This window comes from Trachypithecus francoisi, unplaced genomic scaffold (assembly GCF_009764315.1).
Source record: "Trachypithecus francoisi isolate TF-2019V2 unplaced genomic scaffold, Tfra_2.0 Lachesis_group1, whole genome shotgun sequence".
Lineage (NCBI taxonomy): Eukaryota > Metazoa > Chordata > Mammalia > Primates > Cercopithecidae > Trachypithecus > Trachypithecus francoisi.
In genome coordinates, this window is record NW_022681454.1 from 89,542,006 (window position 1) to 89,565,918 (window position 23,913).

Sequence of the window (23,913 nt, forward strand, 5' to 3'; positions counted from 1 at the left end):
ATTTTTCTTTCCTCCCTCCCTCCCTCCCTCCTTCCTTCCCTCCCTCCCTTCCTTCCTTCCTTCCCTCTCCCTTCCCCTCTTTTTCATTTTATTCTTTCCTTGTAACTGAATCAATGCTAAATATATATCAGTAAACATGTTTACACATAAATAATTTTATTTTCAAGGGGAAATATTTTCAGACTTTCTCACAGTGTTCATTACATAATTTGTCCACTAGACTCTTAAAGTGTTTTGTATAAATATTTATTTGATTACATTAAAAATGAAATTTAAATAGGTATTAATGGGGATGTTGTGTTCGTTTTTAGAAAAATGCGTGAGAACTGTTGTAATTTTTGTGCTATATTCCAACGTGTAACAAAATTATAGTTGATAATTATTTACCAAAGGAGGGACAAGAGACATCAGTATTTATTGATCAAAGGAACATTATTTTCTACTATTATGCCAGCATGTTTGTCCAAAATGTTCTCACAATCATTAATTCAAACTATAAGATTGAGCAAACTTGCCATCATCTTTCAAATAAAGAAAGGAACTCAAATTTGAAGAAGTCGAGTAACTTTCTCAAATTCATATAACTTTTCTAATAAAAGACAAAGATATAGATTGTTCTCATGTGCTCCACATCAAAAGTCAGGGTTTTGTTTTGTTTTCCTGATTCCAAAATGCTGGTGGGTTGTAGAATTGCAGAATTCAATACAATGTATGCATTCATTACATATGCAAATATATAATTGTGTATTATGTGTATATTATATTATTAAGCTTGAATTTGGAAGTACTCTTTACGAACTAGGGATAATTGCAATGGTAAACATTTACTATGTGAATGCTACCTACTATGCCTAAGGTATGAAATGTGTGAGTTAAGGGAAATATTTTATAAGAGTGAGAATGATTTATGCAAATATAGAGAAATGCATGGAAGGAAAGCCATGGATCCTTTTGCTAGGTACTTCAGTGACTATGAACATATTTTATTTATGTTTTAAATCATTCTGACAATTTAATTTGACTTACCAAGTTTTAGAATGTAGGCACTTACCATTATCTGTTAAGTTTATTACATATAGGTATGTTTTAAATGATTTTTTAATGAAGACCCTAAAGTAATATGTTATTATATGCATATGTTACTATATGATATCCATATGATTTTATTGTGACACATGATTTTATTGTGACACACATAAAAACTTCCTTAGTTTTCCTTAGTTACCTAAATTTAATATTGTTTTAAATATTTATTTCATTATAAAACAAAATGCACTTTCTTTTTCATATCTAACTTGCAACTAGAAGCAGAAATGTCCAAATTTAACAAGGAGATGCTTTTCATGTTGTATTTTGAGCTTACTTCTCCTTATAGTACTCTCCAAATACAGTTATATACTATTTTAAGTTTTTCATATGTAATCACTCTCTCTCAAACAAATCTCTATCTTACGTGGTGATTTTTTAGGTAATCACCAGTATTGTATGCTAGCACCTTGAAAAGGAAACAGTAACACTAACTTATTTTCAAACATGTCAATTTCATTTGCTATATTTACTTGAAACAAGTCTACATGTCAATGAATAGATTAATCTGTATATCCCCCTTTGGGGGAAAGAAAAAGAAAAACTATTCTTTCTTGGTGTTAATAAGCATTAAGTGTTGTTAGATTTTTTTTTTTTTTTTTAAGACAAGATCTGGCTCTGTCTCCCAGGCTGCAGCGCAAGTGGTGCGATCTTGACCCTGCAACCTCTGCCTCTCGGGCTCAAGCCATCCTCTGACCTCAGCGTCCCAAGCAGCTGGGACTAGAGACACACATCATCATACCAGGCTCATTTTTTGTATTTTTTGTGGAGATGGGGTTTCACCACGTTGCCTAGGCTGGTCTTAAACTTGTGAGCTCAAGCGATCCACCCACCTTGGCCTCCCAAAGTGCTGGGATTACAGGCATGAGCCACAATTCCCAGCTGGGAAATATCCTGTCTTCTAAATGACATCTGTTGGATATCTGAATTTGCATAATGGAGAAGAATATGATAGACTATAAAATGGGGGGGAGGAAGAGATACATAAGCATGTTATTTTATCTTTTACACCAAATCGTACTTTTTGAATCTATGCATTGGTTCTCTCTTGCCTCTCTTGTGTGAAACCTTTTTTTTTTTTTCTGTTTTCCTTTTTGATTTTTGTGTGGTGATACACATACAAGAAATTGATGAACAAGAGTCTCAAATGATAAAATATTTTCTGGCTACTTTCTTACTATCTGAAAGCTGTTTGCCTCCTTAATTTGTAAAATTGTGGTCACGTTATATATGGGCACATACACACTTATATAGGAAAGGAGGGTTTCCTCATTTAAAAGCTGTCTTAAAAGAAAAAAGAAAGAAAGAAACTTGATACTGAGGAGAAAATATGTAGGTAGCATAAGTATTCTTTGTAAAGAAGGACAAGTTTCCTGACTCCCACAAAGAAAAATGGCAGATGAAGGCCAATTTGATCCTGATGGAGAAAAGCAATTATTGCAGTAAGGGTAAAAAGATTGCTTCTTCCCTCTAAGATATAGTTTACATTTTTAAACTTTCCTTAAAAAATTATATATAATAATTAAATATATATGATATATATGTATGATATATAATTGTTATATATAACATATATGATATGATATATAAAATTAAATATATGATATATAAAATAAATATATATTATATAAATTTTAAATTATTTTTCATATATATGAAATATATATATGAATACATATATTTCATATACATATATAGTAAAGGATGTATTCTCTCACCCTTGTGAAGAAGAATAGCCAGTAACTGAAACTTTGATGAACAGCCTGGAAGGTATATGTGCTAATAAATTTTGAATATAATGGTCGGGGAGAGTGAATGAATGTCATGCCTTCATGCTCAGGCTTTTCAGAAAACTTTCTTCGTAATGAGACTGGCAAGATTTCCAACCTCAGAAGGAATTTCTGTGTACATTTTCACTAAACGTAACAGTAAGCTTGAAAGAACAAGTGACTTTGGCAAGAAATATGCTACACAGATTTTAATGTTGTTTACCTCATGGTTCATATATTTCTTAAAAAGTTATTGTGTTCATATAGATTTAGAGTTCAATGTATATTTCTAGTACAATTTTTATAGAATGTTATTTTGTGATTTATCCATTTTGAGATAATGATCATCTGACAGCCATTCAATTGTAGCCACATGAATTTTAAGAATAAGATCCTGAAAAGTAATGACTAACCTCTTGAAAACTACCTGATCCATTTCAATAATGCCTATGCAACATGAGGAAAACTTTACACAATGTACTAATAAATATGTACCCTAAAAGAGAGAGAGACAGGAGGCAGAGACAGAAAGAGGGGGGCAGATCTTGTTCTATCACCCAGGCTGGAGTGCAGTGGTGCGATCATGGCTCACTGCAACCTCAACCTCCTGGGCTCAAGCGATCTTCCTGCCTCAGCTTCCCTAGTAGCTGGGACAGCAAACATGAGTCACTGTGCCAGGCTAATTTTTATTTTTATTTTAATTAATTTATTTGTGTGTGTGTGTGCGTGTGGAGATGGGGGTCTCACTATGTTGCCTAGGCTCGTCTCAAACTACCGGCCTCAAAGCATCCGCCTGCCTTAGTCTCCCAAAGTGTTGGGATTACAGGCATGAGCCACTGCCCCCAGCCTGTTAACTTTTGTATCAGAAAGTAAACTTTAGAAAACAAGTAACCAATTTTTATTGATTTAAAAAGTGAAAAATATTGGGCAGGCGTGGTGGCTCACGCCTGTAATCCCAACACTTTGGGAGGCCCAGGGGGTGGATTGCCTGAGCTCAGGAGTTTGCAACCAGCCTGGGCAAAGTGGTGAAATCCCGTCACTACTAAAATGCAAAACATGAGCTAGGCATGGGGGCTTGAGCCTGTAGTCCCAGCTACTGGGGAGGCTGAGGCAGAGAATTGCTTGAACCTGGGAGGTGGAGGTTGCAGTGAGCCGAGATGATGCCACCGCACTCCAGCCTGGGTGCCAGAGGGAGACTCCGTCTCAAAAAACAACAACAACAACAAAAGTGAAAAATATCTAGTAGAATGCTATGTATACATTGGATATTTATTGTTGGTTATTAATGAAAAAAAATCAATGTCTGGTGAGCTAAAACAAAAGACTACTTTGTTAAATTAGACTCATACCAATCAGATGTATTACCCCAATATCAAAGCTTACTATTCATTTCAGAGGTACTGGCACTTGAGAACTCAGATGAAGCAGGAACAGGTCTGGGGTGTGGAAGGCAGCTCTCCAAGGCCTTTCATTCTGCATCGATCATCCACTCTTGGATCCGCAGTCATAGCTCAGATCTTTAGGAGAAGTTTTTTGGAATTACTTCACACAGCGGAGAGAGTGTTTCATTCATGAATGGGATATTTTATATCCCAACATTGCGACATTTTCCAGGCGCATAAATCCATAGATTCTAAGTTCATTTAGTCAAATAAGTCCTTAACCTGGGACATGCTGTTAACATTTCCATATGTAAGGACCCTCCTTCTACCAAATACTATTAGTCAATTGACCTGCAGGACTTATGTTCTTGTTGACAGAGATTACCTCTTTTCTTTCTCATGAAGACAAAACAGTTGCTATAACTCCTTCTTCCCCAACTGCTCCATCTCCACCATTCGCTCTGAGCATGATATACGCCATTGGCGTGAATGGTAAATCTAGTGCCTTGGATTTTTCGTGTCTATTATTGTGAAGAAAATGCTTTATAGAAAATGTTTATTTGATCGAGACCACAATTATTTTGATTTCTCTTCCATGTTTTGAATGTTTTAAAACACAGTTCAAGTGAGAGATAGGAGAGATTGCTTTTCTTGATGGTTATCTTTATGTTTCCCTTCATTTTTCACTTTCAGCAAATTCGGGGATTTTGAAGGACAAATAATTTAGTGATTTAACTAGGAAAAAAGCTAATATTCATTTTTTTTTCTGGATGTGGGTCATAATATACTACAGAAAGAGAAGAGCCAATAGTTTAAATTTATATATCGTAGTTTAAATTAGAGGTATTTTTTAAAATTATTTTTCATTTGCTATTTATGCAGAATTACCCCTACTAGAATAATAACACATTCAGCTAAGTGGAATGGATCATATTCCTTTTTTATTATGTGTCTTTCTTTCAGTTATACTATAGACTTCATTACATACTTTACTGATTATAACTGCCTCTCTCAAAATATTTCAGATATTGTTTTATTTAATGAGTTATAAAATCTGTATTGTTTTATATTTCATTTTATTTTACTTGGTGTGTATCAGAAATACATAACAATTCCCATAAGAGAAAACACATAAGAAAACCTGAATACAATATTTGCAGCCTGATTTCTCTGTTCTCCTGCTTTTCCACAAACAGACTGTGTTATTTCTACCCTCAAGTCTCAGAACCTTTAGTGCCTGAACCTCTAATGCTATTTATTCTCTCTTAGCTTGTTTATATGAAAAGAAAACCAAGTTCCATATGCCTCTCCCTACCCCAATATATTTCATAACTTCTCCAGGAATCATTGAACTCCATCTTCTCTAAATCACTCTACAGTTCAATAATGGCTAACTTTTTTTTTTTTTTTTTTTTTAACGCTATGTCAGGGGTTGTTCTAAAAGTTTTACTTATTTTAAATATTTCAATCCTTACAAAAGCTATAAAGTAGCTACTCTATATCCTTTCCTTTCACAAGAAAGGAAACTGAAATATAGAGGAGTTAAGTAACTTGCTCACAATTACATGACTAATATTATTAGCAATCAAATATTCTGCTCAATAGGGAAATATCACATATACATCACCTTGGTATGCCACTTTTCAAAAAATAGATAAACTAAAATTTTAATAAGATGACTTTTTGCCTTTGATTTTTATAATTGCAATTAAGAGTGATACTAATAATTGTAACAAGTGATATAATGCTAATAGTATAAGCATGAGCAAATACGAGATACTTTGATTTTAATTCCTCAAAGAGAATAATGACTAATATTTATTAGGCACTGCTGTGACAATGTTCTAATTGCTTTATTATGTATATTGACTATTGACTTATGTAATCTTAAAAACAATAGCAAACTCAAGAGAGATTGTAATGTTATTCTTTTTTTTTTTTTTTTTTTGGAGACGGAGTCTCGCTCTGTCGCCCGGGCTGGAGTGCAGTGGCCGGATCTCAGCTCACTGCAAGCTCCGCCTCCCGGGTTTACGCCATTCTCCTGCCTCAGCCTCCCGAGTAGCTGGGACTACAGGCGCCCGCCACCTCGCCCGGCTAATTTTTTTGTATTTTTTAGTAGAGACGGGGTTTCACCGTGTTAGCCAGGATGGTCTCGACCTCCTGACCTCGTGATCCGCCCGTCTCGGCCTCCCAAAGTGCTGGGATTACAGGCTTGAGCCACCGCACCCGGCCTGTAATGTTATTCTTAATTTATAGAGGAGACCGGGCGCGGTGGCTCATGCCTGTAATCCCAGCACTTTGGGAGGCCGAGGCGGGTGGATCGCTCGAGATTGGGAGCTCGAGACCAGCCTGGCCCACATGATGAAAACCTGTCTCTAGTAAAAATTTGAAAATTAGCCAGGCGTGGTGCCAGGTGCCTCTAATACCAATTATTCTGGAGGCTGACGCAGGAGAATCTATTGAACCTGAGAGCCAGAGGTTACAGTGAGTCTAGATCACGCCACTGCACTCCAGCCTGGACACAAGACTCTATCTCAGAAAAAAAAAAAAAAAAAAAAAGGAAAAAAGAAAATTATAGAAGAGTAAATTATGACCTAGAAAGGTGACATGAAATTCTTAAGACTGTTCATGTCAAACAAGGGGTGACATAACTGGAATGTAAATATAAGCAGTCTTGATTTCAGATTTTAACACCACTATACTGTAGTCCAAACCTCACCCATCATAGCACAGAATGAACTATATCCATATCAGTCAGAGGAAGCTAGATGGCGCTGGAGAAACAACAATTCCCAAATATTAGAAGTGACTCATAACATCAAATATCTATTTCTTGCTTATGCTGTATACCTATTGCTGTTCAGCAGGCAACGCTTCTCCATGCTCCCTCACTCTAAGACTCAGGCTGGTGGAACAATACTCTGTTATGTTGCAGTCTCAGCGGGAAAGAGAGAATGTCTTAGATTGTACAACAGGTCTTAAATTTCCACCCAGAAGTGACATATAATACTTCTACTCGTATTTCATTGATCAAAACATAGCAAGTCACATGATCACAGTTAACTCACTCCAGGGAGCAAGGAGGAGCAAAACAACATATGACTACAAGTGGTAAAACGGAGTAACCAGCAAACAGCACCAGTGCCTACTATTTTATCTGCTTTTCCATGGATTAATCTGGTCTTAGTGAAAATATGGAAAGTATCATTTGGTAAATACACTACGTAACTGACACAAAACATCTTGGGTTCCATCATATTTTTCAGAAAATATAATTAAATTTTTTAACCTGTAATTGAATATTTCTCCTTATATTATCACATCTCAATTTTTAATATATGACATAAACATTATTTACACCATATTATCCAGCTATGTTTCAGCAGCTCAACTAGATTTTCAAATATTTCAACATTTTAAAAAATATTTCTACTTGCAATCAATGCATTACCTACTGAATTGTCTAGAATTTGTGGATGTTACCACAGTCCTATTCCAGCTTATTTTAACTATTAAAACAGTCATACTTGATGATATATAATCTAAGTATTATTATACTTGTCAGAATTAATTCATGGTGACAGTGTTATTTCAACAACAGTTTTTAGTCATTTATCTCTTTACAACCTATCATGAAGCAAATTTTTTCCTTTGCAAGTATCTCTAGAGACTATAAGTGACAACTATAATATCTTACATGTGTGAAGAAAAATGACTTTCCTGTTCCCAAACAATATGCTTTGCTTGATCCAGAAATAATTTGCATCAACTGAAAAAATAGGTATCATGTAAGTTTTTCTCCCTGCGAATTTAATGGTAAACCTTCCCATAGCATCTCCTAAATCATGTGTTGTATTTTCATCCTTTAAGATATAAAAATATGACCACCTTTAATTCCCACATTACCCAATTTACATTTGTACTTAATTAGAAAATTGTGTACTGTAATTTTGGTTCATAAACAAAGTAAGCTGCATCTTTCTGCCTTTTTTTCAGTCTTGAGTGTAAAGTGAAATCCTTGGTACTATTTTTTCCAGTTTGTAATTGATTTGCAAATTCCTACTGAAGTAATTGATTCAAATGATTTTCATTGTACAAGAATAGTTAGGTAAGTATTCATTATATCAAGATGGTGGTTAGCATTACCCAAAACCTACTGTTTTACTTTAACTATAATCCAAATATAAATGTAAATATAAATAAATACATATATGAAATTAGTGTCATCACTTTTCAGACAGTATTTTCCAATTCATTTTCAGGATTTAGAAAATATTTAAGCTGGAAGAGAACATTGATCAGAGTTTTAGAGATACATATTTTCTTGTTCTCAATTCTTTTCATTTATTCTTTTTCTATATTTATAACACATAAGGTGAAAACAAAGATTTATAAATACGAGAAGTATGAGGCCATGTTTTATTGTCACAATTTAAAATCTTGTCAATAGAATTTTTAAATGAATACACAAATTATGAGAAGATATCAATTCTCACTGTTTGGCAATAATTAATTTTCTGAATTTTGTAGATTCCAAAATTTTAAGCATTTATATGCATCATAAAATTGCATATTTATATGAATTCTTATGCTTTATAAAAATAGAATTAGGTAAAATATTCAGACTATTAAGTTCAGTATAATTTTATTTCTCAGCCAGACTTTTCTAGGAATTCATGATTCACATGAATTCACATGATTTTTTGTTTAATTATTTATTGAAGAAATGTTTACTAAAAACTTAACAGTGTATTGGGTCCTTAGGCTATAAAACTGTATAACAGCATGTACTGACCAACCACATAGAGTCTAGCAGGATATAGGCATAATCACAATGCTTTTTAATGTTATAATTAGCATAACAAAAATATGTCTGATGTGAAATGTGATAATTTTATGAGCATAATGTATTTTAGCACAATTCGAGATCACCTTTCAACTTATTGAATTTTAGGATTATATGATAAATTTGTATAGAGAAAGGGATACTGACATATTTAGTACCTCATGAGTATTAGACACAGACTTCCTTGGTGCTTTTTGATATGTTCTATTTACTCTTCTGCTTCCTTTTATTAATTTTTATATGAAAAAGTCAATTTGTTGTCTGTTTATGTGAGCAATTTGCTGCATAGCAACCCAAGTTAATCCTTTCAATTCCATCAAATATTTAAGAATTACTTTACTCTTAAGAAGAATAAAACCATCATAAAGTAGAATATATAAAAACACATAAAAAAGTAAATACCTAACTTGAAAGAATATTATAATATCAGACTGGTAAAACATATTAAATTCCTTAAAAAGTCAGAACATAATATGGTAAATAGGAGTGTGTAGGGTGTGTCACAATGATTTTGTTGTCACTACAGTGAGTCAGGGGACAACACCATCTAAGAATTCATTTGTTAGCTAAATGTCTAGCTGGAGTTATAGGTTTTGTTTTCATGTAATATCTTAAGAAAACTATTCATTACAATCCAAGTAAAATAAGTGCTATGTCCTTCATGCATTCATTCATTTGACAAACTGTGTATTGAGCAACTGTTGTGTGCCAGGTATTTGTGTTGTTGCTGGGCATACACGGTAGGCAAAATAACTGTTATTCCTACCCTATAGCACTTACATCTCATTTAATACCTATAATGATACTACGTAGCAGACTCTAGAATTATCCCTACTGTACGGATGAACATATAGAGCATTTGCATCTTATTTAATACCCACAACAACTCTAAGTAGCAGACTCTAGAATTATCCCTACTGTACAGATGAACATCTAGAGGCCTAAAAAGGATAAAAACTTGCCTGCTGTCACAAGTGCTATGTGTCCTTCATGTTAGTCTGACAACAAAGACCAAGTCCTCTACTATCATACCATATCATTGTCAATAGAATTTTTAAATGAATACACAAATTATGAGAATATATCAATTCTCACTGTTTGGCAATAATTAATTTTCTGAATTTTGTAGATTCCGAAATTTTATCTCCTCCACCAGGTATGGTGATAGGAGCGATTACCTGTATCTGAAAAGTGCAAAAAGGGAGGAATGCTTTTGTTACATTGCCAGGCAAATGAGGATGGAGATGTGCAGAAAGAACAATAGTTATCTAACCTGGACTACCTGCTAGATCCCAATTAAAACAGCATGTGAATACAAAGAGAAAGTAAAATTTAAAAGTCAGTAGACATCCTTGATAACATTTTGATGGCTATATATTATAGATTGATATCTGTAAAAAAATTATTGAGTTTGAATTTTATTTGATTATATAGCTTCTATATTTCTGAGCCATAACACTGAGGTCTTTTAATTTTTTTCCCTGAGACTAAATAAATGTGATGGAAACTGAGATATATTTTTATTACTGAGTACATCTGCTGTTGAAGACCTGAATAAACAAAAGACAAAACTGAATTATGGTGCTGCAGCCTAATATCATCACCTACTAATCAAATATACAAACTCTTAAAACACACACACGCACGCGCGCGCACACACACACACAAACACACACACGTTGAATTCCCACAGCTCTAGCTATCTGATTCAGAATGAGAGAAAGGAAGTAATCTCTGTTTTCTGTACAGGCTTTTGTATAACTGTAGAGCCAAGAGGCATACAGGTTATAGCCTTTTTAACAAGCATATATTGTCATTAAAAACAGCAAGGTTTCAGCCTGGTTATCTTGGGTATAGAGATAACCACTTTTGCTGACTCCAGGGTATTCTTGAAAACAATATGATTGTACTGCGGAGTCTCTATTTGTTTATCCTACATGTAATTGGAGCAGAGCTAACATGCGATTCCCACGCTGTCTTTTGCCCTATACTTTTAGGGGCCCATATGTTACATTTCTAAGTTTCACAAATATCTTTAGCATAGCTAATCACAAACTAGTGTGATATCTTTTATCATTGATTTTCACTGAAAAAATCATTTATTGGGCACTCGGTGTCTGGTATATGCACTTTTATAGGCAACATTAAAGGGAATATTACCCTAGAAATTTTACTTAGCATTGGTAGAGATTAGGATAATAAATAAAATTTATCTCACTAATAAATCCCTCTGTGTGATTTCTCCGGAGCATTAACATCATGAATCCTGTGGCTCACCACTTCATGTCCAAAGGTTAATGAGCCAATGACTCATCTCTCAAGGCTCTGGACTTGTTTACTTATTTAGCAAGGTATAGAAGAAAATGACAGCATGCCCTTAACACAAAGCTTTTGCTCTAGTACTCTTGTCCAAGAAGAGGTAATAAAATTTACTTTAAAAAATTACTCGGCCGGGCGCGGTGGCTCAAGCCTGTAATCCCAGCACTTTGGGAGGCCGAGAAGGGCGGATCACGAGGTCAGGAGGTCGAGACCATCCTGGCTAACACGGTGAAACCCCGTCTCTACTAAAAAAATACAAAAAAAAAACTAGCCAGGTGAGGTGGCGGGCGCCTGTAGTCCCAGCTACTCGGGAGGCTGAGGCAGGAGAATGGCGTAAACCCGGGAGGCGGAGCTTGCAGTGAGCTGAGATCTGGCCACTGTACTCCAGCCTGGGCAACAGAGCGAGACTCCGTCTCAGAAAACAAACAAACAAACAAACAAACAAAATAAAAAAATTACTCAGTAACTGAATAGTTTACCAAGGAATTCCATTGAGAAGAGAAATATTTGGGGTATAAAAAGGAAGGGAAATGTTGTGAAGGGCATCACTTCCCTTTTCAATAGAGAATGTGTCAAAAAGTAAGGAAAATTTTTTCAGTTACTTTTCTTCCTTTCATAAATGTCTCATGAGGCGGAAAGAATACTGCAAGTGGAGATATTCTTCTATATACATTGCCATACATTCTGCTACTTGCAGTGTATTCTGTAGAAGGTTCCCAAGGTTTTGTCAGAAGTCTAACATGATAAAAAATGTACCAAGTACATTTGTAAATATTAATGAAGAGATGTTATCAAAAACTACATTTTGTTAATGCTTGGCGCATACTGCAAAGAGGAATAGAATTTGATGTCCAGCTTCCTAAAGACACATTTAAAGACTTTCAGTGAGCATAGGTAATTGTGATTTATTCTGAATCCTTCTAAATTCTTTAAATCTGGCTTTCATAATTGCAAGTAGAAAGTTGTATTTTCTAAGGAGAGGATACTGAGTTGATTAGGTAATTATCACACATGAACACTCATATTTTGTGTTAACGCACATAGTAGGCTAATTCTCTAGGGATTTTCTGAATGTTAATTTTACACACACACACCCCTTGCTTTTCTCACTTTTACTGTCATGAATAGGGATAAAATACTAACTAACAGTCAATTTGAGGTGGAATATTAAGAAAAACTGAAACTTAAATCACATTGTGAGAAAAATTCACCAGTAAAGTCACCTTTAATGGAGGCATACATGCATACATCAACAGAGACAAATACTTTTTCTGTTGATTTATTAGGAAAATATGTATTAGAAGGCAGCAAAGCAAATACATAAAAAGAAAATATCAAGTCAAACTATATGAGAGGAGAGGTAAAAAATAATATTTAGGTAACACATGTTAATTCTTTTTGTTACCATCTTTAGAGCAGCAATACTCAACCAGAGGCATTTTTGCCCCCCAGGGAACATTGAGCGATACCTAGAGACAGTTTTGGATGCTGCACTTCAGAGATCCTACTGAAAAGCAATGGGAAGAGGCGAGGTATGCTACTTAATATCCCACAATGCACAAGACCGCTCCCCTCAGCCAAGAATTATCCTCCCTGCCATGTTAATAGTGCCAAGGAGAAACCCTGCTCTAGATGGTCATTGTTAACAATGTTGAAATCTTGATTGGTAACATAAAAATGTTTTGTAGCACTTTTCAGGTAAATAAAAACAGGACTTGTTTACTATCTCATAGAAATCCTTTTTTGCCTGAGGAAGCATCATAACGTCATGGTCTTAGACACTTGATTTCCTACAACGGGCCTGGGACCGATTCTCTATAACTCAAGGTGATAGCCTATCATATTTGCCAGAGTTAGCTCTGTATAGTTCTGTTTTCAGTCCCTCACTTTCCTGTGACAAGGTTTGACCAAGATATCTAGGAAAATAAATTTAAATCATAAACTGTTTTTCCAGGTGCTTCTGCCCACTCCCACTGGGTTCCAGAAGATCTATATCCTATATTCTAGAAACACCTTTGAGACTCACACAGAAATCTAATAATGATCCTGAGTTATAAATTTTTGCTCCAAGTTCTAAATTTAAAGCTGTCCCGACCTGCAGGACAGTCGAATGGGCCCTGGAAGGGGGAGTGGGAATGGAAGAGACAAGAAAACACGAAAATTGGAGACAAGACAAATAGCCTGATCAAGTCTCGTTTAATGGTGGCGGTGCAACGCCTTATATAGGCTGGCAGAGGAAGAGGTTGGGCCAGGGCGGTGACAGGAGGCTGGGTTTACTCAAATTACAATTGCGCATGCGCCTTGGGTTTGTAATTTTCCCGGGCGCGGGATCGCGCCTGCGGTGTAGGCTGCATATCTTCCTGGGCGGGAAAAAGTTTGCGCGCGCACGGGAAAGGCTTGCGCGCGCCAGAACAGTTTACGCGTGCGCGGGAAAAGCTAGCGCGCGCGCTGGAAAGGTTTGTAATGAAGAACCCGGAAAAGTGCCATCTTGTCTCCACTTTGCGGAGATCAAGGAACAGAGATTGGCTAATTCTGGGCCTCATGGCTCCGGACATAAAGCCCATAGAAAAATTATATAAATAATTTCTACCTTAATATTGTCCTTCTTTTATCTTTACCTTTAATATTTTGGAGCATATTGATATTATTTTTCTGTATAAGGGATTTTCAGATGCAACTTCAGTGAAATATAAACGTTTTGACATCCATGTGTTATGTTCATGTGCAATTTTGTCATCTAACTAACTTTTACTGTTATAGTTACAAAACAAAACAAAAAGTGATTAGTATATTAGTGGCAAAGTCCTGATATAAATTAGACAATTATAATAGAAATAAAGATGATCATCTTAGAACATCAAGGAAAAAAAAATTCAACTTTAATTTTAGGAAAGCAATTCTCATTTAAAGTAGTATTTTCTTGATTTTTTTATTTTAACAAACATAAATTTGGCAAAATAAAAATGTTCTTTTCTACAATGAAACTTTTCTTACTAGCAAGGTTAATTCAGTAAATATTTATTGAACATTTACTATTGTCAAGGCAATTAGATAAATTATTTATCCTAGAAATATTTTAGATAGACAATTACTTTTATTTTATTTATTTATTTCTTTATTTTTTTAATTATACTTTAAGTTCTAGGGTACATGTGCATAACGTGCAGGTTTGTTACGTATGTATACTTATGCCATGTTGGTGTGCTGCACCCATCAACTCGTCAGCACCCATCAATTCATCATTTATATCAGGTATAAATCCCAATGCAATCCCTCCGACCTCCCCCCTGCCCATGATAGGCCCCGATGTGTGATGTTCCCCTTCCTGAGTCCAAGTGATCTCATTGTTCAGTTCCCACCTATGTGTGAGAACATGCGGTGTTTGGTTTTCTGTTCTTGTGATAGTTTGCTAAGAATGATGGTTCCAGCTGCATCCATGTCCCTACAAAGGACACAAACTCATCCTTTTTTATGGCTGCATAGTATACCATGGTGTATATATGCCACATTTTCTTAATCCAGTCTGTCACCGATGGACATTTGGGTTGATTCCAAGTCTTTGCTATTGTGAATAGTGCTGGAATAAACATACGTGTGCATGTGTCTTTATAGCAGCATGATTTATAATCCTTTGGGTATATACCCAGTAGTGGGATGGCTGGGTCATATGGTACATCTAGTTCTAGATCCTTGAGGAATTGCCATACTGTTTTCCATAATGGTTGAACTAGTTTACAATTCCACCAACAGTGTAAAACAGTTCCTATTTCTCCACATCCTATCCAACACCTGTTGTTTCCTGACTTTTTAATGATTGCCATTCTAACTGGTGTGAGATGGTATCTCATTGTGGTTTTGATTTGCATTTCTCTGATGGCCAGTGATGATGAGCATTTTTTCATGTGTCTGTTGGCTGTATGAATGTCTTCTTTTGAGAAATGTCTGTTCATATCCTTTGCCCACTTTTTGATGGGGTTGTTTGTTTTTTTCTTGTATATTTGTTTGAGTTCTTTGTAGATTCTGGATATTAGCCCTTTGTCAGATGAGTAGATTGCAAAAATTTTCTCCCATTCTGTAGGTTGCCTGTTCACTCTGATGGTAGTTTCTTTTGCTGTGCAGAAGCTCTTTAGTTTAATGAGATCCCATTTGTCAATTTTGGCTTTTGCTGCCATTGCTTTTGGTGTTTTAGACATGAAGTCCTTGCCCATGCCTATGTCCTGAATGGTACTACCTAGGTTTTCTTCTAGGGTTTTTATGGTATTAGGTCTAACATTTAAGTCTCTAAACCATCTTGAATTAATCTTCGTATAAGGAGTAAGGAAAGGATCCAGTTTCAGCTTTCTACTTATGGCTAGCCAATTTTCCCAGCACCATTTATTAAATAGGGAATCCTTTCCCCATTTCTTGTTTCTCTCAGGTTTGTCAAAGATCAGATGGCTGTAGATGTGTGGTATTATTTCTGAGGATTCTGTTCTGTTCCATTGATCTATATCTCTGTTTTTGGTACCAGTACCATGCTGTTTTGGTTACTGTAGCCTTGTAGTATAGTTTGAAGTCAGGTAGCATGACGCCTCCAGCTTTGTCCTTTTGACTTAGGATTGTCTTGGCAATGCGGGCTCTTCTTTGGTTCCATATGAACTTTAAAGCAGTTTTTTCCAATTCTGTGAGGAAACTCATTGGTAGCTTGATGGGGATGGCATTGCATCTATAAATGACCTTGGGTAGTATGGCCATTTTCACGATATTGATTCTTCCTATCCATGAGCATGGTATGTTCTTCCATTTATTTGTGTCCTCTTTTATTTCACTGAGCAGTGGTTTGTAGTTTTCTTGAAGAGGTCCTTTACATCCCTTGTAAGTTGGATTCCTAGGTATTTTATTCTCTTTGAAGCAATTGTGAATGGAAGTTCATTCCTGATTTGGCTCTCTGTTTGTCTGTTACTGGTGTATAAGAATGCTTGTGATTTTTGCACATTAATTTTGTATCCTGAGACTTTGCTGAAGTTGCTTATCAGCTTAAGGAGATTTTGGGCTGAGACAATGGGATTTTCTAAATATACAATCATGTCCTCTGCAAACGGGGACAATTTGACTTCTTCTTTTCCTAACTGAATACCCTTGATTTCTTTCTCTTGCCTGATTGCCCTAGCCAGAACTTCCAACACTATGTTGGAGAGGAGTGGTGAGAGAGGGCATCCCTGTCTTGTGCCAGTTTTCAAAGGGAATTTTTCCAGTTTTTGCCCATTCAGTATGATATTGGCTGTGAGTTTGTCATAAATAGCTCTTATTATTTTGAGGTACGTTCCATCAATACCGAATTTATGGAGTGTTTTTAGCATGAAGGGCTGTTGAATTTTGTCAAAAGCCTTTTCTGCATCTATTGAGATAATCATGTAGTTCTTGTCTTTGGTTCTGTTTATATGCTGGATTACGTTTATTGATGAACCAGCCTTGCGTCCCAGGGAAGAAGCCCACTTGATCATGATGGATAAGCTTTTTGATGTGCTGCTGAATCCAGTTTGCCAATATTTTATTGAGGATTTTTGCATCGATGTTCATCAGGGATATTGGTCTAAAGTTTTCTTTTTTTGTTGTGTCTCTGCCAGGCTTTGGTATCAGGATGATGTTGCCCTCATAAAATGAGTTAGGGAGGATTCCCTCTTTTTCTATTGATTGGAATAGTTTCAGAAGGAATTGTACCAGCTCCTCCTTGTACCTCTGGTAGAATTCAGCTGTGAATCCATCTGGTCCTGGACTTTTTTTGGTTGGTAGGCTATTAATTATTGCCTCAATTTCAGAGCCTGCTATTGGTCTATTCAGGGATTCAACTTCTTCCTGGTTTAGTCTTGGAAGAGTGTAAGTGTCCAGGAAATTCTTATCCATTCTTCTAGATTTTCTAGTTTATTTGCATAGAGGTGTTTATAGTATTCTCTGATGGTAGTTTGTATTTCTGTGGGGTCGGTGGTGATATCCCCTTTCATTTTTATTGCTCTATTTGATTCCTCTCTCTTTTCTTCTTTATTAGTCTTGCTAGTGGTCTGTCAATTTTGTTGATCTTTTCAAAAAACCAACTCCTGGATTCATTGATTTTTTTTTTTTTTTTTTTTTTTTTGAGGCGGAGTCTCGCTCTGTCGCCCAGACTGGAGCAGTGGCGCAACCTCGGCTCACTGCACTCCGCCTCCCGGGTTCACGCCATTCTCCTGCCTCCGAGTAGCTGGGACTACAGGCGCCCGCCAACTCGCCGGCTAGTTTTTGTATTTTTAGTAGAGACGGGGTTCACCATGTTAGCCAGATGGCTGGATCTCCTGACCTCGTGATCCGCCCGTCTCGGCCTCCCAAAGTGCTGGGATTACAGGTTTGAGCCACCGCGCTGCTCATTGATTTTTTGGAGGGTTTTTGTGTCTCTATCTCCTTCAGTTCTGCTCTGATCTTTGTATTTCTTGCCTTCTGCTAGCTTTTGAATGTGTTTGCTCTTGCCTCTCTAGTTCTTTTAATTGTGATGTTAGAGTGTCAATTTTAGATCTTTCCTGCTTTCTCTTGTGGGCATTTAGTGCTATAAATTTCCCTCTACACACTGCTTTAATGTGTCCCTGAGATTCTGGTATGTTGTATCTTTGTTCTCATGGTTTCAAAGAACATCTTTATTTCTGCCTTCATTTTGTTATGTACCCAGTAGTCATTCAGGAGCAGGGTGTTCATTTTCCATGTAGTTGAGTGGTTTTGATTGAGTTTCTTAGTCCTGAGTTCTAGTTTGATTGCACTGTGGTCTGAGAGACAGTTTGTTATAATTTCTGTTCTTTGACATTTGCTGAGGAGTGCTTTACTTCCAATTATGTGGTCAATTTTGGAATAAGTGCGATGTGGTGCTGAGAAGAATGTATATTCTGTTGATTTCGGGTGGAGAGTTCTATAGATATCTATTAGGTCTGTTTGGTGCAGAGATGAGTTCAATTTCTAGATATCCTTGTTAACTTTCTGTCTCGTTGATCTGTCTACTGTTGACAGTGGAGTGTTGAAGTCTCCCATTATTATTGTATGGGAGTCTATGTCTCTTTGTAGGTCTCTAAGGACTTGCTTTATGAATCTGGGTGCTCCTGTATTGGGTGCATATATATTCAGGATAGTTAGCTCTTCCTGTTGAATTGATCCCTTTACCATTATGTAATGGCCTTCTTTGTCTCTTTTGGTCTTTGATGGTTTAAAGTCTGTTTTATCAGAGACTAGTATTTCAACCCCTGCTTTTCTTTGTTCTCCATTTGCTTGGTAGATCTTCCTCCATCCCTTTATTTTGAGCCTATGTATGTCTCTGCATGTGAGATGGGTCTCCTGAATACAGCAGACTGATGGGTCTTGACTCTTTATCCAATTTGTCAGTCTGTGTCTTTTAATTGGAGCATTTAGTCCATTCACATTTAAGGTTAATATTGTTATGTGTGAACTTGATCCTGCCATTATGATATTAACTGGTTATTTTGCTCGTTAGTTGATGCAGTTTCTTCCTAGCCTCGATGGTCTTTACATTTTGGCATGTTTTTGCAATAGCTGGTAACGGTTGTTCCTTTCTGTGTTTAGGGCTTCCTTCAGGGTCTCTTGTAAGGCAGGCCTGGTGGTGACAAAATCTCTAAGCATTTGCTTCTCTGTAAAGGATTTTATTTCTCCTTCACTTATGAATCTTATTTTGGCTGGATATGAAATTCTGGGTTTAAAATTCTTGTCTTGAAGAATGTTGAATATTGGCCTCCACTCTCTTCTGGCTTGTAGAGTTTCTGCCGAGAGATCTGCTGTTAGTCTGATGGGCTTCTCTTTGTGGGGAACCCGACCTTTCTCTCTGGCTGCCCTTAGGATTTTTTCCTTCATTTCAAATTTGGTGAATCTGGCAATTATGTGTCTTGGAGTTGCTCTTCTGGAGGAGTATCTTTGTGGCATTCTCTGTATTTCCTGAATTTGAATGTTGGCCTGCCCTACTAGGTTGGGGAAGTTCTCCTGGATGATATCCTGAAGAGTGTTTTCCAACTTGGTTCCGTTTTCCCCCTCACTTTCAGGCACCCCAATCAGACGTAGATTTGGTCTTTTTACATAATCCCATACTTCTTGCAGGCTTTGTTCATTCTTTTTCCTCTTTTTTCTTTTGGTTTCTCTTCTCGCTTCATTTCATTCATTTGATCCTCAATCGCTGATACTCTTTCTTCCAGTTGATCGAGTCAGTTACTGAAGCTTGTGCATTTGTCACGTATTTCTCGTGTCATGGTTTTCATCTCTGTCATTTCGTTTATGACCTTCTCTGCATTAATTAGTCTAGCTGTCAATTCTTCCACTCTTTTTTCAAGATTTTTACTTTCTTTGCGCTGGGTACGTAATTCCTCCTTTAGCTCTGAGAAGTTTGATGGACTGAAGCCTTCTTCTCTCATCTCGTCAAAGTCATTCTCTGACCAGCTTTGATCCGTTGCTGGCGATGGGCTGTGCTCCTTTGCAGAGGGAGATGCGCTCTTATTTTTTGAATTTCCAGCTTTCTGCCCTGCTTTTTCCCCGTCTTTGTGGTTTTATCTGCCTCTGGTCTTTGATGATGGTGACGTACTGATGGGGTTTTGGTATAGGTGTCCTTCCTGTTTGATAGTTTTCCTTCTAACAGTCAGGACCCTCAGCTGTAGGTCTGTTGGAGATTGCTTGAGGTCCACTCCAGACCCTGTTTGCCTGGGTATCAGCAGCAGAGTTTGCAGAAGATAGAATATTGCTGAACAGCGAGTGTACCTGTCTGATTCTTCCTTTGGAAGCTTCCTCTCAGGGGTGTACTCCACCCTGTGAGGTGTGGGGTGTCAGACTGCCCCTAGTGGGGGATGTCTCCCAGTTAGCGTACTCAGGAGTCAGTGACCCACTTGTGCAAGCCGTCTGTTCCTTCTCAGATCTCAACCTCCATGTTGGTAGATCCACTGCTCTCTTCAAAGCTGTCAGACAGAGTCATTTGCGTCTGCAGAGGTTTCTGCTGCTTTTGTTGTTGTTGTTGTTAACTGTGCCCTGTCCCCAGAGGTGGAGTCTACAGAGACAGGCAGGTTTCCTTGAGCTGCTGTGAGCTCCACCCAGTTCAAAGTTCCTAGCGGCTTTGTTTACCTACTTTAGCCTCAGCAATGGCGGGCGCCCCTCCCCCAGCCTCGCTGCTGCCTTGGGGTTAGATCGCAGACTGCTGTGTTAGCAATGAGGAGGCTCTGTGGCTGTGGGACCCTCCCCGCCAGTTGTGGGATATATTCTCCTGGTGTGCCCGTTTGCTTAAAGTGCAGTATTGGGGTGGGAGTCACCCGATTTTGCAGGTGTTGTGTCTCTCAGTTCCCCTGGCTAGGAAAAGGGATTCCCTTCCCCCTTGCGCTTCCCAGGGGAGGCGATGCCTAGCCCTGCTTCAGCTCTCGCTGGTTGGGCTGCAGCAGCTGACCAGCACCCTTTGTCCGGTACTCCCTAGTGAGATGACCCCAGTACCTCAGTTGAAATGCAGAAATCACCGGTCTTCTGTGTCGCCCGCGCTGGGAGTTGGAGACTGGAGCTGTTCCTATTCGGCCATCTTGCTCCACCCCCGACAATTATTTTTAAATAATTGAAAGCTAAATAAATATGAAGAGGATCAAACTTTATTTCACCTGTGTTCATTACCATATATAAATATACCTGTACATTCCTATATCTATATGTTTAATATAGTTAAATATAAATATTTTTTACTTATTTATCCTTTGGGTATATGTGTATATTTACACTTATGTGTATATACTTTTTACAAGTAAATGTGCAGATGTGTATAGAGAATTTTGTGTTGACTCACATTTATTGGTAATTGACTGAATAATTTAATCTGTAGTATAGCTTTCGGTGAGTAATTTGTATCTATAAACACCCAAATAAGAAGCAACAAACTGTTTTTAAAAATCACTTATCACATTATAAATCCACATAACTTTTCCAATAGTCTTTTTAGCAATAAGAGAAAATTACAAAGCTCAATAGAGTTGTCCTAACGAAAGAGGTTCACAAATTTTTCTTCGATTACACTCCATGTTGCCTCTCATACAAGTAGCATACAGCTTCTGCAATTGGATTGAATGCTTCCCAATTTGGAAAATGTTTGTTGATTTTTACTGATAAATACTTTCGTTTAAGAAACTAATGATTTTTATAGCATTTCTCTTTAAAGAAATAATTTATAGGCCCTATTGGAAAACAAATACATTCTATAGTATTTTATTTATTATCAGTTCCTTCATATGTGACTACATGAAACAAAATTTGTACGCTATATTTGCAGAATAAAGTGGAAAATATATTTTGCCTGTCTCAAAGTAAAAGGATTCCACAATACAATTTCTATATGTATTCCTTCTCTCCAAAACATATTTCATTAGAACACGAACATTTTAGTAGTTAACATTTTTATTTGTATTGAATTTTGCCAATTAGCCAATTTTATAATTCAATTCAGTTTTTATTTATATTTAAATTAGTTTACTTAATATTTCACTAGGTATTTATTTCATGAAAGGTGATTATATTAGTGAATCACAAGAATTTGAAGGAATTCTTAATGTAGTTCTCATCCCAAGTAGCTGATAAAATAGATAGTGTTAGTTTAATATTATTCTTTGGTAGTTCACACACAAACTAACACATTAAATAGTGCTTTCAGCTTCCACTTAGTGTAGGATTGAATAAAGCATGTGCTGAATGAGAAACAAATGATGCATAGGAAGTATCAATCTTTGTGAATATTTCTTTATAAATTCTATTGAAGTAAGTTTCAACTAGGGAAACTATGATGGCTTTGAAATTAGTTTTTATGTGTTGAGGGTATGCAGTACATTTACTAAAAAAATAATGATTATCAAGTGATAAAATGGTTGATTTTCGTTAAAACAACTTCTCTAACTTCTCTCTTCCTACATACTGACTTAGCTATTGCCACACTGGCTTTGATTCTTCTATATACACATATGCCCTAACTTTAGGGCTCCGTTCTTTCTGCCTGGAACTATCTTCCACCAGATAGTTTTATGCTTAGTGTTTCACCCCCTCAAGTCTTTCATGGCCTAAATAAGATTGTAAATATTTATCTCACATTATTTTTTTCCCTTCCTTGGTTAATATTTCTCCTTAGCACTTGTTAACATCGAATGTATTTGTGTTCTATATGTTTATTCTGTTTCCCCATTTTAATATAAGCTCAAAGAAGGCAGGAATTTTATTTTATATTTTTTCATTGCTACACCCCTGCACTTAGAAGACCCAGCTGGTTCCAAGAAGACACTCAGTAAATTCCCTATGAATGAAGGATGTCAGATGCTTGTAATGCACAAGGCCCATGTCACTTTTCAGAAGTGCTAAACTTGTGTTGGTTTTAATCCTTGTGTTAGAGCTGGAAAATTAGTCCTAAGAGTCTGCAGCAGGCAAGCATTAGCTCACAAAAATAAGGCAAGTCAACTGAAGGAAATTGGACCAATGAGTATAAATATCCTACAACTTCAAGTCACATTAAATGAAAGTCCCTATAGTAAACACTTCCTCATACTGCTTCCCAATCTTTTCATGTTGTGCTACAGATAGATAATAATATTTAAGTAGTATATTGGGGTAAACCGACAAAACTGTGGCCAGAGGATCCAGCCTCAGGACATTCCACTCCAAGCATTTCATCACACTTAAAATCTAAAACCCTTACTCTGATTTACAATTTATATAATCTGACTCCTGATTGCCTTTCCAACTTCAAAAGGTGATCTTATTCTTCTTGCCCTCATGCACATGCCTCATTTCTATTACTGAAACAAATTAAGTCCTGTCTTGGGGTATTTGTACTAGCTCTTTCCTCCCTCTGAAAGACTTCTCCTTCTTACCACCATTCTACTTATTTGTAATTCAAATCATAACTTAAATATGCCCTGCTCCAAAAGACTGTTCCTTACCATTCAATCTAATGAAGCCAATCTAAAATAGGTACTGTCTCTCACATCATGCAAATGTAATGTTCTACATGAGATTTACTAACATCTAATGTTTTTCTTGTGTATTATATATAGAGATATAATATATATGTCAATATATAATATATATTATGTATATACATATATATTTTATCTATCTATTTATATATATATATCTCGATGCATTTGTTTATTCTGTGTCTGGGCCTGAGAGCAAGACTCTCTCACTTCTTCACTGCAAGATGGGTGTAGGACCTAGAACAGTGTCAGACACATCATAAGTGTTTAGTAAATATTTAAAGTGAGTAAAATTAGTTTCCATAAATAAAAACATGTTTATTGATATTGCCAAGTGCCTTAGAACTTTGTCAAAAGATAAAAATGATTTTTATATAATTTCAATAAAATAAAAATGTACAGAAGCATTATTATACAGTGGTTTCAAGTCAGATTTTGGTTTAAGAAAGACATACTAACTATTATCTGGGACAACTTACTTAACTTGCAAATCTTCCATTTCTTCATATAGAAAAAATAGGGCAGGATAGCTAAGGCAT